We start from the raw sequence: 15,742 nt of genomic DNA on the forward strand, positions 1-15,742 counted from the left end.
GAACAGGTCGCTCCTGTCTGTCTCAACTATTGGATCACTACGACAAGGTCCTAGGTGCACTAGAAGACAAAAAGAAAGATGTAATTTATACAGACTTCACAAAAGCCTTCGACAAGTGTGACCATGGCGTAATAGCACACAAAATGCGTGCTAAACGAATAACAGGAAAAGTTGGTCGATGGATCTATAATTTCCTCACAAACAGAACACAAAGAGTAGTAATCAACAGAGTAAAGTCCGAGGCAGCTACGGTGAAAAGCTCTGTTCCACAAGGCACAGTACTCGCTCCCATCTTGGTCCTCATCCTCATATCTGAAATGGACAAGGATGTCTGCCACAGTAATGTGTCTTCCATTGCAGATGACACCCGAATCTGCATGACAGTGTCTTCCATTGCAGACACTGCAAGGCTCCAGGCGGACATCAACCAAATCTTTCAGTGGGCTGCAGAAAACAATATTAAGTTCAGCGATGAGAAATTTCAATTACTCAGATATGGTAAACACGAGGAAATTAAATCTTCATCAGAGTACAAAACAAATTCTGGCCACAAAATAGAGTGAAACACCAACGTCAAAGACCTGGGAGTGATCATGTCGGAAGATCTCACCTTCAAGGACCATAACATTATATCAATTGCTGCTGCTAGAAAAATGACAGGATGGATAATGAGAACCTTCAAAACTAGGGAGGCCAAGCCCATGATGACACTCTTCAGGTCACTTGTTCTATCTAGGCTGGAATATTGCTGCACACTAACAGCACCTTTCAAGGCAGGTGAAATTGCTGACCTAGAAAATGTACAGAGAACCTTCACGGCGTGCATAACAGAGATAAAACACCTCAGTTACTGGGAGCGCTTGAGGTTCCTGAACCTGTATTCCCTGGAACGCAGGAGGGAGAGATACATGATTATATACACCTGGAAAATCCTATAGGGACTAGTACCGAACTTGCACACGAAAATCACTCACTACAAAGCAAAAGACTTGGCAGACGATGCACCATCCCCCCAATGAAAAGCAGGGGTGTCACTAGCACGTTAAGAGACCATACAATAAGTGTCAGGGGCCTGAGACTGTTCAACTGCCTCCCAGCATACTTAAGGGGGATTACCAACAGACCCCTGGCAGTCTTCAGGGGGCTGTAGGGCAAATTTCCGCGCGCGCTCACCGAAAAATCGAAAAAATATGGAAATTGAGTTATATATACTGAAAAATAGCTCAACTCTTTGGCAACACAATGGTACCAGAATGAATGTTCTACGACGTTTCTACAATAAATTATAGTCATTTATATCAGGTATGGTGACGGTGATGTTGGTACCGAGTCTGCTCACGGCCTATATATTTTTTGGAGTTATTTTCTTGTTTTTTATCGCCTTTTCTTGCATTATTCTTTCTAATATAATAACTGACTATTTGGCATCATAAAACAGTAGGCGGGACTTATCCGCAGACTTAGTGACACCCGGGAACCAGATGGGAACGCTCGGCAGTGTTCCTGCTCCCGAGGTACCAGCAGGAATCGCCCATTATTACGCTTATATATCAACTCTACGGCTTATTTGTCTATCAGAATTGATCTAATATGATATAATAAACACTCTAAATAACATACAAACATGTTATATACTCTAGGCTGAATAAAATAGGCCATAATATGACGAAAGATTATCGGGAATATTTCGATAAATATTGAGTTACTGCTCTCCATGTCCCATTCTTTAGTCTCTGAGTAAGAGAAAACGGTGTTTTGAAGAGGATAACAGCACTAGTTTTTTAGTTTAATATGTTTATTATGCACCCCATACCCATCCTGTGGGCGGTAGTCAAAAGATTACAGAGGTACATAATTGGTCCAGGGACTGGACTCCAAAGTTTTGATAGCTGAGCAAGTTACAGAGGTAATGAACTCACAATTTACAAAGGTAATGAACTCACAATTTACAAAGGTAATGAACTCACAATTTACAAAGGTAATGAACTCACAATTTACAAAGGTAATGAACTCACAATTTACAAAGGTAATGAACTCACAATTTACAAAGGTAATGAACTCCAGGTAAGTCTGGTCACAATCATGACAAGTTACAAAGGTATTTACAGATTACAGAGGTACGTAATGGGTCCAGGGACTGGGCCCCCAAAGTTTTGATAGCTGAACTAGGTACAAAGGTAATGAGCTCACAAGTTACAAAGGTAATGAATTCTGTAGAATGGTTACTTACGTTTATACTTTGGCTACAATCATGAACAAATTATAGAGTAATGAGCAATTCACACTTCCACACCCGGTCACAACTGTAATGAGTTATTGGTGCAAATATTGATTGTTGAGTCACACACACACCACACACACACACACACACACACACACACACACACACACACACACACACACACACACACACACACACACACACACACACACACACACACACACACACACACTTTAGTTTAATATCTTTATGCACCCCATACCCATCCTGTGGGCGGTAGTCAAAAGATTACAAAGGTACATAATGGGTCCAGTGACTGGACCCCAAAGTTATGATAGCTGAACTAGTTACAAAGGTAATGAACTCCAGGTAATGAACATCAGTTTACTAAGAAATACACCCAAACAAACGCGATTTTCGCGATTTTTTTTTTTTTTTTTTTTTTGAGACGGGGGCCGGCCGGCGCTCCCGGCCGATATCTCGGAAGTAACTTATTCACCTAAGGTCCGAAGTGCTTCCTTTATTACTTAATTAAATGGAATAATATTCACAGACATTGTAGAATAATGATTTCTCTTATTTTGACCGTTGAGTTTTTGGAAATATTCCTAATACTTTGGGAGTTATGTGGGAGTAATGGGCAGATTTTTTTGCAATATTCCAGAACTAACAAACTTTATTTTTTTGTGAAATAACGGTAAGGTATTTTAGAGGAAATCTATCGGTCAAAATAAGTATTAGTATTGTACTCTCGGCACCAAGTGTCCAAACATTACGTAGCACCATATAAAAATGAAATCAACCCCAAGGGCATTTTCAGTAAATCAGTCTTTTCTCAGTTGTTGTTTGAGGTATATTTTTGATAAATATTTTCAATAAAGAGTGAGAACACTTTGTATTGTGTACCAAAACTGGAGAAAATCGGACGGTAAATAAACGAGTTAGGAATTTTGCCCTACAGCCCCCTTCAAGCTGGCACTGGACAAGCACCTAAAGTCGGTACCTGACCAGCCGGGCTGTGGGTCGTACATTGGTTTGCGTGCAGCCAGCAGTAACAGCCTGGTTGATCAGGCTCTGATCCACCAGGAGGCCTGGTCACAGACCGGGCCTCGGGGGCGTTGACCCCCGGAACTCTCTCCAGGTAAACTCCAGGTAATACTGTCACAATGAACCTTACTGCCTATAAGTAAATTCACAGATCTAAATGGATTGTGAAAACGTGCAATTGCATTAAGTTTAATAACCTGCATGAACTGTATCACTGTAACAAGAGCATTTCACCCCTCCATGGATGTGTTCATTTAATATCACATACCTGCAAGTGCCTCCCAAGAAGCTCATTGCTAGTAATCCCTTCCTTAAATCACTTGTTAAAGCAACTGCTTTGTGACATGTCAAGATATCTTATTAATGAAATAAGATACCAGATATACTAAGCAAATTTCCTAAATTTGCTTGTAGCAGATAAGTGAACTACAGGTATGTAGATATAAATCCATATGTATTCATGTTAACTCCTTGGGGCCTAGTTCCAAGGCCTTTTGTGTATCCATATGCTCTTGCGCTACCCTCCACAGGATGAATATGGGGTGCACAATAAACTAGCCACTTCGGTGGCAAAATCTAAAAAATCTAAAGGGCCCGGGTTCGATTCCCGGCGGGTGGAAGCATTTTGACACGTTTCCTTACGCCTGTTGTCCTGTTCACCAACAGCAAATAGGTACCTGGGTGTTAGTCGACTGGTGTGGGTGGCATCCTGGGGGACAAGATTTGAGGACCACAATGGAAATAAGTTACAGTCCTCGATGACGCACTGACTTTCTTGGGTTATTCTGGGTGGCTAATCCTCCCGGGTTTAAAAATCCGAACGAAATCTTGTATCTACGCATCCACAACTCTGTTAAAAAACCAGTACTTATCTATGTCCTTTCTAAATCTAAATTTATCCAACGTTTCAGCCTGTATAAGTGTACTGGGAAGTAAATAGTGTGCTGAAAATATCTAGCCTAGACAGGACTCGCAGCAATGGTTTTAAGTTGGAAAAATTCAGATTCAGGAAGGATATAGGAAAGTACTGGTTTGGTAATAGAGTTGTGGATGAGTGGAACAAACTCCCCAGTACAGTTATAGAGGCCAGAACGTTGTGTAGCTTTAAAAATAGGTTGGATAAATATGTGAAAATTTGTGTGGACTGCCTCCAAGTGAGTCACCTACCCTGGCAAACTCTGTTGACACAGAGCTCTGAGGTGGGTACCTCAGCCTCACAAGTGGCTTATAGGACAGATTTTCACAAATGATTGGTGTTGCAAGAAACTCGCCTGCATGCACGTATAAAGGACTAACTTACTTGGTGTTGCAGCATATATCCTGATCTTCAACTTCCCTAAGCTTAGCCTTAGCTTCTTTGGACTTCCCCTCAGAAACCACGTGCAACCGGGAGCCTTAATTCTGGGCATGCACTGCCTGCTGCACACTGGGCCCACAGATCAAACTCACTCACAATTCTCCCCAGACACTGGCCAGAAATCTACGAGATAAAGTGGAGGTCTTGTCTTACTGTATGGGCCTGACGGAGGTCATCTACGGTACACCGAGGTGCCTCTACCAGATTTCCCCAGGTCTCGAATGTGAAGACACATGGGGGGCACCGTCTGCTGACCACGGCACGTCTTGTCCAGTTGGTGTCTGTCTTAAGAAGAACGCTATTGTGTCTTTGAGACCCGCGCCTCGTCATTCAAGCTAGGGCTGCCAGTTCTCCCTAGCTAACTTAACCTAGTGTTTGCCTACATTATTGGCCTATTACTACCTATGTTAAGGTCTTAGGTCTACATTATTATTATCTACAGCTGCCTTAGTAAACCTAATATTAATATACTAACAGTAAAACTACCTACTCCTTCCCTGAAGGGTAAATCTATAAATTAAATAAGCTTACCAACCACGCCAACTCGGGGAGAAAGCTTTTGTTTGGGTGGGTTTAAGGGCCACCCAGCTCAGATGTTCCATTACGGCTATGCTGGGACCCCTTCGTACGCTGTATCTGTCCTGTGGAACTTTAGGGACCAAATAAATTTCCACAAAATACATGAGTGGGTGTGGGTGGGTGTGAGTTTGACCTGACTAGCTTGTGCTACTAGGTCAGTTGCCGCGTTCCTCCCTTAAGTCAATGTGACCTGACCTGACTAGGTTGGAGCATTGGCTTAAGCCGGTAGGAGACTTGGACCTGCCTCGCATGGGCCAGTAGGCCTGCTGCAGTGTTCCTTCGTTCTTATGTTCTTCTTCTTCTTATGTTCTTACCCAATACTTTCTTATATCCTTCCTAAATCTTAATTTTATTATGTATAATGTGCTAAAATATAACATTATAAGTTATTTAACTACTTGTTAAATATTGCTAAACCACTACTACCTCTGTTAATATATAAAAAACAAAGTTTAGAACCAACAATGATATATATGTCAAGTATTAAGTAGTCACCATCATAATGACTTTTTTCGTACTTATCAAATTAATATTGTAATTACACATTGTAAAATATACAAGGAAATAAACTCCTTAATTCTTAATTAAGGTCCTTGTAATATCTTTGTATATTTGGCGGTGAATATATAGAATATATGTAAAATATTCCAAAGTTTTTTATTTTTATTCATATTTTTAATTTAGTTTATTTTGTTTATTAGTTTTTTTCAAATAATTTAAGTAATATGAGTTGTAAATATTTATAGTTATGGTCGCTTCAGTTCTGCCAACCACCTGGTATGTAGAAACTAATTATGGAAAATATTTCTTGTATTTCCTTCAAATGGATAATTTAAAATCATTTCGGACTTAAGCAAGCAGTTTATTAATATCAAAAATATTTATTATTACTTATTATTGGTTAAATATATTGAATGTTAGGCAGTGGAACGATGTATATTGGGTGAGCAGGTTGGTAATGTTCGGCCGGGCGGGTTGGAAGGGTTGGTAACACTGTTGTGTTGTATATGAAGAGTTAACATTATTGTTGTTGACGTTAATTTATTAACTTCAGAAGTTGGTAAGTTAATTTGTTAACTTCAGAAGTTGGTAAGTTAATTTATTAACTTCAGAAGTTGGTAAGTTAATTTATTAACTTCAGAAGTTGGTAAGTTAATTTATTAACTTCAGAAGTTGGTAAGTTAATTTGTTAACTTCAGTAGTTGGTAAGTTAATTTGTTAACTTCAGTAGTTGGTAAGTTAATTTGTTAACTTCAGTAGTTGGTAAGTTAATTTGTTAACTTCAGTAGTTGGTAAGTTAATTTGTTAACTTCAGTAGTTGGTAAGTTAATTTGTTAACTTCAGTAGTTGGTAAGTTAATTTGTTAACTTCAGTAGTTGGTAAGTTAATTTGTTAACTTCAGTAGTTGGTAAGTTAATTTGTTAACTTCAGTAGTTGGTAAGTTAATTTATTAACTTCAGTAGTTGGTAAGTTAATTTGTTAACTTCAGAAGTTGGTAAGTTAATTTATTAACTTCAGTAGTTGGTAAGTTAATTTGTTAACTTCAGAAGTTGGTAAGTTAATTTGTTAACTTCAGAAGTTGGTAAGTTAATTTGTTAACTTCAGAAGTTGGTAAGAGTTCAAACAGTAATGTTTGGAGGTGGTAAAGTAGTTTGTCAACATTATTAGTGTTCCTCTTAACTGACTTAACTGACCAGCTGCTAAAAAGATTTAAAGCAAACAGACAGGATATTGCAGCACTAAATGAATTCCAAAGGTGAGGAACAGAGTAGAGACTTATAAAAGGAGCAAAGGCAAAGCACTACTGCTCAAAAATTGAAGAATATAAGCATAACCCCAGAAAGCTCTGGCAACAACTAAAACAGTTGGGATATAGCCATAAGCCAGTAGATAGGTCTAACATAGTACTCACTATCGATAATGAGGTATGCCACGAAACATCTAAGGTGGCAAATTGCTTTAATTCATACTACACATCTGTTGCATCAACACTAGTAAGTAAACTACCAGCTGCATCAAATACCTTTAACACAGACTCTGATAAGTTTCAAACATACTATACCAATAAAGGGGTAACCCCAAACAGTTGTCAACTAGTAAGAGTATCTCATGACTTTATTCAAAAAGAACTAAGCAGGTTAAACCCAACTAAGAGCACAGGCCCTGATAACATCCCGTCTAAGTTCCTAAAAGATGGTGCTTTTGAACTGTCAATCCCTATTGCTCACATAATAAATCTATCAGTCACCACTAATACCGTACCGGAGGGGTTCAAGGAGGCCAGAGTTACTCCTATCAAGAAAAATAATAGGTCTGATGTAAGCAACTATAGGCCTGTTAGTATACTCAGTATAATATCTAAAATTCTAGAGAGGGCGGTGTATTCTCAAGTAGTTAAGTACCTTAATGACAACAACATTCTCCATAGCTATCAATCTGGCTTTAGAAGATCCTACTCAACCGATACCTCCCTTATTAATCTGATGGATTACCTGAGAACTGAAATGTCAAAAGGGAACCTCATAGGTATGGTAACCTTAGACCTGCAAAAGGCCTTCGATACTGTCAACCACAATATATTATGTAAGAAACTTCAAGCTATCGGTATAGGTTCTGTAGACTGGTTTAAGTCCTACCTTAGTAACAGGAGACAAATAGTCAAAATCAACAAAACAGAATCAGAACCCCTGCCGATAACATGTGGAGTTCCCCAAGGTAGTATTCTGGGTCCCTTACTATTCTTATGTCAATGATATGCCTATCAGTGTCAAGTGCAAACTCCTACTGTATGCAGATGACAGTGCTCTGTCATCTGCATACAGGTAAAGACCCACAAGATATTGCTAATGTTTTAACACTGGAACTGGAGTCCTGCAGCAAATGGTTAGTAGACAACAAACTATCATTACACCTCGGGAAAACTGAAGCCATTCTCTTTGGTACGAAACATAAACTGAGAAGGGTAAATAATTTTAATGTTCAGTGTAATGGGGAGTCCATCACTTTGGTTTCATCAGTTAAATATCTGGGAATCCCCTTTGACCCATGCATGTCAGGAGAATTGATAGGGAACAGTGTAGTAAAGAAAGCGAATGCCAGACTGAAGTTCCTGTATAGACAAGCACAGTGTCTACCTACTGAGGCTCGCAGGACCCTATGTCTAGCCCTTATACAATGCCATATGGATTACGCTTGCTCTTCTTGGTACTCTGCCTTGACAAAAAAACTGAAAGACTGCAAATCACCCAGAACAAAATCGTAAGATTGATCCTGGGGCTGGGACCAAGAGAACATGTAGGCCAGGATGAATTACAGCAGTTGGATATGCTGAATGTTGAAGACAGAGTAAAACAACTGAAGCTAAATCATGTCTATAAAATTGCTCACGAACAGTGTCCAGAATATCTTGCTGTCAATTTTGTCAAGGTTGGGAACCAAAGCAATCATAGTACTAGGGGGAGAGAGCACAACTTTGTAGTACCCACTGTCAGTGGCCAGGCTTCAAACACCTTTTATTGTACAGCAATAAAGGAATGGAACAGACTACCCACAAATGTCAAGGCCAGTCACAGCTTGAACCAGTTCAAGAAGACTGCCAAAAAGTGTCTGATGAATGAAGCAACAGAAAGGGAGGGGAATGATTTTCTATTTTTTAGCTAAAATACGTGTAAATTTTACCTTATCCCTAGTAATGACCCTCGTATTGTAGATAGTCTTAATGACCCTCGGGTAGTAGATAGTCTTAATGACCCTCGTATTGTAGATAGTCTTAATGACCCTCGTATTGTAGATAGTCTTAATGACCCTCGTGTAGTAGATAGTCTTTTTAGTATGATAATAAGATGTTATCTTCATTATAGAATAATAAGAAAATATTATAACCTTTATATTATAATAATAAGGTAAAAGGACCCCAATGGAAATAAGTCACTCTGTCTGACTTTTTTGGGTTATCCTGGGTTCTCTACACATATGCTGCTATGTATGATAATTCTATGTAACTGTATTGTGTATACCTGAATAAATTTACTTACTTACTTACTTACTTACTAAACTTTATGTAATAACTGTAAGAATAATTTACTTACTTACTTACTTACTTACTTACTTACTTACTAAACTTTATGTAATAACTGTAAGAATAATTTACCTTCCTCAGCTTCCTCGGATCAAACTTCACATCTAAGCTTTATGTAATAACCGTAAGAATAATTTACCTTCCTCAGCTTCCTCGGATCAAACTTCACATCTAAACTTTATGTAATAACTGTAATAATAATTTACCTTCCTCAGCTTCCTCGGATCAAACTTCACTTTTAGACTCCCTGGCGATGTAAGTTTGTTATTCTGGTACAAATATACATAAATTATCACATGTATGTAGCTTAGCTTAGCTAAATCCCTGGCAAAAACAGCCAGAGTGGAATAATGTCCCATTGTAGTTGTTTGTGAAGGTTGTTGTTGTAGGTGAAACAAATGGACTTAACATTTAGTTGGGATTTTTAACCCGGGAGGGTTAGCCACCAGGCCACTTACACTCTCATACACTCATACACTCTCATACACTCTCTCTCATACACTCTCATACACTCTCATACACTCTCATACACTCTCTCTCATACACTCTCTCTCATACACTCTCATACACTCTCATACACTCTCATACACTCTCATACACTCTCTCTCATACACTCATACACTCATACACTCTCATACACTCTCATACACTCTCATACACACTCATACACTCTCATACACTCTCATTCACTCTCATTCACTCTCATACTCTCTCATACTCTCATACACTCATACACTCATACACTCTCATACACTCATACTCTCTCATACTCTCATACACTCTCATACTCTCATACACTCATACACTCATACACTCTCATACACTCTTATACACTCTCATACACTCTCATACACACTCATACACACTCATACACTCTCATACACTCTCATACACTCTCATACACTCTCATACACACACATACACTCTCATACACTCTCATACACTCACGCTCTCATACACTTAATGGCAATGTAAAGCATTTTAGACTTGCCATTGTTTGCAAGACTTATTATACTTGTATTATACTTGTATTAACTGCATAGAAATACTGTTTTATTTAGGTGAGAAGTGCATTGTGTGAAGGTTTATGTTGCAGTTTGCAGTTGTTTCAACTACAGTGGACCCCCGCATAGCGAACGCCTTGCATAGCGAACAATCCGCATAGCGAACGCTTTGTTCGCTAAAATTTTGCCCCGCATAGTGGACAAAAACCCGCTCAGCGACCTTCGTCCGAGACGCGTCCAATGTGCGGCCTCAGCCAGCCTCACATGTGCCGCCCGTCCCATTGTTTACCAGCCAGCCTCCGCGGTAACATTCAAGCATACACTCGGAATATTTCGTATTATTACAGTGTTTTCGGTGCTGTTTCTGGAAAATAAGTGACCATGGGCCCCAAGAAAGCTTCTAGTGCCAACCCTGTGGTAAAAAGGGTGAGAATTAGTATGGAAATTAAGAAAGATTTTGAAGGGTTTGGGGCTAACCCTGAGAAGCCTATGCCAGTTGTGGAATCCATTGTGCCTACTTCAAAAATTAAGGAAATGTGTGCACAGTGGGTTGAACTGCAAACCTTTATGGATGAAAATCACCCTGACACAGCTGTTGCAAGCCGTGCTGGTGACTATTTCAATGACAATGTTGTGGCCCATTTTAGACAAATCGTAAAGGAACGGGAGGTACAGAGCTCTATGGACAGATTTGTTGTGCGACAGAGGTCCAGTGACTCTCAAGCTGGTCCTAGTGGCATTAAAAGAAGAAGGGAAGTAACCCCGGAAAAGGACTTGCTACCTCAAGTCCTAATGGAAGGGGATTCCCCTTCTAAACACTAACACTCTCTCTCCCCTCCTCCCATCCCATCAATCATCACCAGATCTTCAATAAAAGTAAGTGTCATGTAATTGTGCATGCCTTTTTCAGTTTGTGTGTACTAAAATTAACATTTTTTTGTGGTAAAAAAAATTTTTTTTCATACTTTTGGGTGTCTTGCACGGATTAATTTTATTTCCATTATTTCTTATGGGGAAAATTAATTCGCATAGCGAACATTTCGCATAACGACCAGCCCTCTTGCACGGATTAAGTTCGCTATGCGGGGGTCCACTGTATATCTATGTCCTTCTGGGTACCAGTGAAGGAGTCAGTGAAAGTATTTTCTGTCAGGTCTCACTACCTTCTTCAGTCTTAAATAATTTAACTTTTAACAGTAGTTTTTCTAGTACATTTTGTAGAAATTACCCTAGGATAACCTGTTAAAGTACTTAAGATAATGTTTATTAACTACCCTAGGATAACCTGTTGAAGTACTTAAGATAATGTTTATTAACTACCCTAGGATAACCTGTTAAAGTACTTAAGATAATGTTTATTAACTACCCTAGGATAACCTGTTGAAGTACTTAAGATAATGTTTATTAACTACCCTAGGATAACCTGTTAAAGTACTTAAGATAATGTTTATTAACTACCCTAGGATAACCTGTTAAAGTACTTAAGATAATGTTTATTAACTACCCTAGGATAACCTGTTAAAGTACTTAAGATAATGTTTATTAACTACCCTAGGATAACCTGTTAAAGTACTTAAGATAATGTTTATTAACTACCCTAGGATAACCTGTTAAAGTACTTAAGATAATGTTTATTAACTACCCTAGGATAACCTGTTAAAGTACTTAAGATAATGTTTATTAACTACCCTAGGATAACCTGTTAAAGTACTTAAGATAATGTTTATTAACTACCCTAGGATAACCTGTTAAAGTACTTAAGATAATGTTTATTAACTACCCTAGGATAACCTGTTGAAGTACTTAAGATAATGTTTATTAACTACCCTAGGATAACCTGTTAAAGTACTTAAGATAATGTTTATTAACTACCCTAGGATAACCTGTTGAAGTACTTAAGATAATGTTTATTAACTACCCTAGGATAACCTGTTAAAGTACTTAAGATAATGTTTATTAACTACCCTAGGATAACCTGTTAAAGTACTTAAGATAATGTTTATTAACTACCCTAGGATAACCTGTTAAAGTACTTAAGATAATGTTTATTAACTACCCTAGGATAACCTGTTAAAGTACTTAAGATAATGTTTATTAACTACCCTAGGATAACCTGTTAAAGTACTTAAGATAATGTTTATTAACTACCCTAGGATAACCTGTTAAAGTACTTAAGATAATGTTTATTAACTACCCTAGGATAACCTGTTAAAGTACTTAAGATAATGTTTATTAACTACCCTAGGATAACCTGTTAAAGTACTTAAGATAATGTTTATTAACTACCCTAGGATAACCTGTTAAAGTACTTAAGATAATGTTTATTAACTACCCTAGGATAACCTGTTAAAGTACTTAAGATAATGTTTATTAACTACCCTAGGATAACCTGTTAAAGTACTTAAGATAATGTTTATTAACTACCCTAGGATAACCTGTTAAAGTACTTAAGATAATGTTTATTAACTACCCTAGGATAACCTGTTAAAGTACTTAAGATAATGTTTATTAACTACCCTAGGATAACCTGTTAAAGTACTTAAGATAATGTTTATTAACTACCCTAGGATAACCTGTTAAAGTACTTAAGATAATGTTTATTAACTTTACAGAACTGAAATTGTGTTGAAGCCAGAATAATGGTCAAGTTTCTTTCTCAAGTGGACAGTGAGGCCTCAGTAACTCCCATGTTAGACATTTTGAAGGGTAAGTTTATCCATCAGAGGAATACCATGCACTCTTAACATAATATAATATAATAGTGGTACCCCGAGTTTCGTACATAATTCGTTCCAGAACAGTTTTAAAGTGCCATTACCAAACGAATTTGTTCCCATAAGGAATGTAAATTACATTAGTCCATTTCAGACCCCCAAAAATACTTGCAAAAGCACTTACAATAATACACTTACATAATTGTTAGAGTTGGAAGCAGTATGAAACTTGGGGTACCACTGTAATCCTTTATTGTATTGTCAATAAAGAATTCCATTAATACATTTATCTTGCCATGTAGTCAATATTTTATTCCATTTCTCTCCTGTTTTCTGATATTGTTTCAAGACTTCTCCAGGTTGGCCTACAGTAATATTTAGGTATTGCAGTTAAGCAGTTCAGTCATTCTGGGAATCATTTTCTTACTGCTGAATGATTATTAATTTGTTCCCATAAGGAATGTAAATTACATTAGTCCGTTTCAGACCCCCAAAAATACTTGCAAAAGCACTTACAATAATACAGTTACATAATTGTTAGAGTTGGAAGCAGTATAGTCAATATTTTATTCCATTTCTCTCCTGTTTTCTGATATTGTTTCAAGACTTCTCCAGGTTGGCCTACAGTAATATTTAGGTATTGCAGTTAAGCAGTTCAGTTATTCTTGGAATCATTTTCTTACTGCTGAATGATTATGCAATAATGAATAGGCAGTATTACTCCAAACTGGAATCTGAAGGAATATGCAGAAGAGCTGTCTGCTCAAAATTATTTTGAAGGCATATTAAGATATTCAAGCAGACAAATATACTGGCAGATGTTTGACAGATTTCACCCTTAACCCTCATGGTGTTAAATGTGAGCAAGGTAACATTTATGAAGGGATTCAGGGAAACTAGCAGCCTGGACTCCAGTCCTGGAGATTGGAAGTACAGTAGAGTGTTTGCACTCAGGAGGGATGTTAATGTTGCAGTTTTATAACTGTAGTGTAAGCACACCTCTGGCAAGACAGTGATGGAGTGATGAAAGCTTTTATTTTTTTGGGCCTCAATACCTTGGTGGGAGACGGCCAATATGTTAAAAAAAAAAATAAATAAAAAATATCGTGAGTCTAATATGAGTATATGCTAAACAACTGTCATTGAATAAGTAAATAAATAATTACTGTAACTATAAATACTTTATTGAAAGTAAATAAATGAATAAGTTACAAACTTTGTGCTGGGTAACTATCTTGTGCTTCATCTCCAAAGTAATTAATTGCTTTTGAACCATCATAAAGCCAAAGTATTGTAAATCAAACCAACGCGAGTCGAGGAGCACCTGTATGTTAGTTGTTCAACGTTATAATCGGCTGCAATGAAGATTTCATACATTTATTTCAGAAAAGAAGAAAAAGAAAAAGGTGAAGGAAGTTGAAGAATCAGAATACACAACCTATGAAAACCTACAACCTGAAGAACCTGAGGAGTGTAAGTAGATTTTATTTAGAAGCAGCAAAAAATATTTTATGTGAATTTTGAAGTCCTATATCATGAGGCCTCACTAGTGAAGTATAGAGCTGTAAAATAACTTTTGGACTTCTGTTACTAATACTTCTTGAGATAAATCAAAGTAATGTTAGCCTAAAGTTGGATAAATTTAGATTTAGAAAGGACATACGTAAGTACTGGTTCTCTAACAGTCATGGATGTGTGGAGCAATCTTCCCAGTAGGGTGATACAAGCTAAGCCCTTGGGTAGCTTTAACCCTTAAACGCTCGAAACAGATCAAAGTTCAAATTCGTAGTGCTACAAAAGTAGATCTACTTTTTTTTACATACTTCCAAATATAACAAAAATGTAGATTAAAACTTTTTACACGTTTTCAAATGTAAAACCAAAAAAATCTACATTTTTTTATATGCTTTCAGATGTTGAAAAAATGAATATACATTTAAACCGTTTAAGGGTTAAAAAGATTGGACAAATATATGAGTGAGAGGGGCTGGGTTTAACTGGTGTCATTGGGTACGAGAGTTAATTCTTGGGTAGCTTTGGGTAGAGGACGTTTTGATAAGGACCTGCCTTGCATGGGCCAGTAGGCCTTCTGCAGTGTTCCTCCATTCTTGTTTTGATACGGTACTGTTAAATATAAAGGTTTGATAAAAAACCATCATACTGGTTTATAGATTGTTTGCATTGCCAATTAGTCTGCTGTAAAATTTTTAATTAGTTCCTAAATGCCCACTTTGTAAGTGCAGATCACTTAAAGAGGTAGTGTCTTGATACCAGTGAAACACTCTTGATTCAAGAAATTAAAATACCCTCCCTTTCTTGGAATTTAATGTCTGCCATCACCAAGGTGCTGTGTGACCCTTAATATGGTGGTCGTGCATAAGAGAAGTCGGAGCAAAATGATTCTTTTTTAACCCTTTCAGGGATCAGGAGCTCTGTGGTCAAACTTGCTCTCAGGATTGGAAAAATTCAAGGAAAAAAACTTTCTTGTGAAATGGTGGAGAATTGTTTGTGAAGATAATAAAACAGTGCCAAATTTGATGGAAAACTGACAAAATTATGCCTTTTGCAAATTTTGCTGTTTCGGCGACACTTGCACAGTGGCAGTTTTGCTCACTCGAGTCCATTTTTTGGGCCAATTACACTATTCCAGTCTATCAGATTCTTAACTGTTTTGCTAGAATGCCTTCCATTCTATCAACTGTAAAAGAAACCACCCATTCAACTATTTAAACTATGCAATAG

At 37.5% G+C, this 15,742-nt stretch overlaps 1 long non-coding RNA gene across 3 annotated transcripts; it reads left to right on the forward strand.

The window, feature by feature from the left end:
• Nucleotides 1-6,161: 6,161 nt before the first annotated feature.
• LOC138855517 (uncharacterized) lies at nt 6,162-15,385 on the forward strand. 3 transcript variants are annotated; one of them, XR_011394756.1, is made up of 3 exons: nt 6,162-6,264; nt 12,899-12,992; nt 14,387-15,385. It is a non-coding gene; the product is annotated as an uncharacterized lncRNA (long non-coding RNA). The 3 variants fall into 3 exon arrangements; XR_011394757.1 differs by lacking the exon at nt 6,162-6,264 and adding an exon at nt 6,400-6,641; XR_011394758.1 differs by lacking the exon at nt 6,162-6,264 and adding an exon at nt 6,679-6,815.
• Nucleotides 15,386-15,742: the final 357 nt, after the last annotated feature.

The sequence above is a fragment of the Cherax quadricarinatus genome, chromosome 98 (genome assembly GCF_038502225.1).
Source record: "Cherax quadricarinatus isolate ZL_2023a chromosome 98, ASM3850222v1, whole genome shotgun sequence".
In the NCBI taxonomy this organism is placed as follows: Eukaryota; Metazoa; Arthropoda; class Malacostraca; order Decapoda; family Parastacidae; genus Cherax; species Cherax quadricarinatus.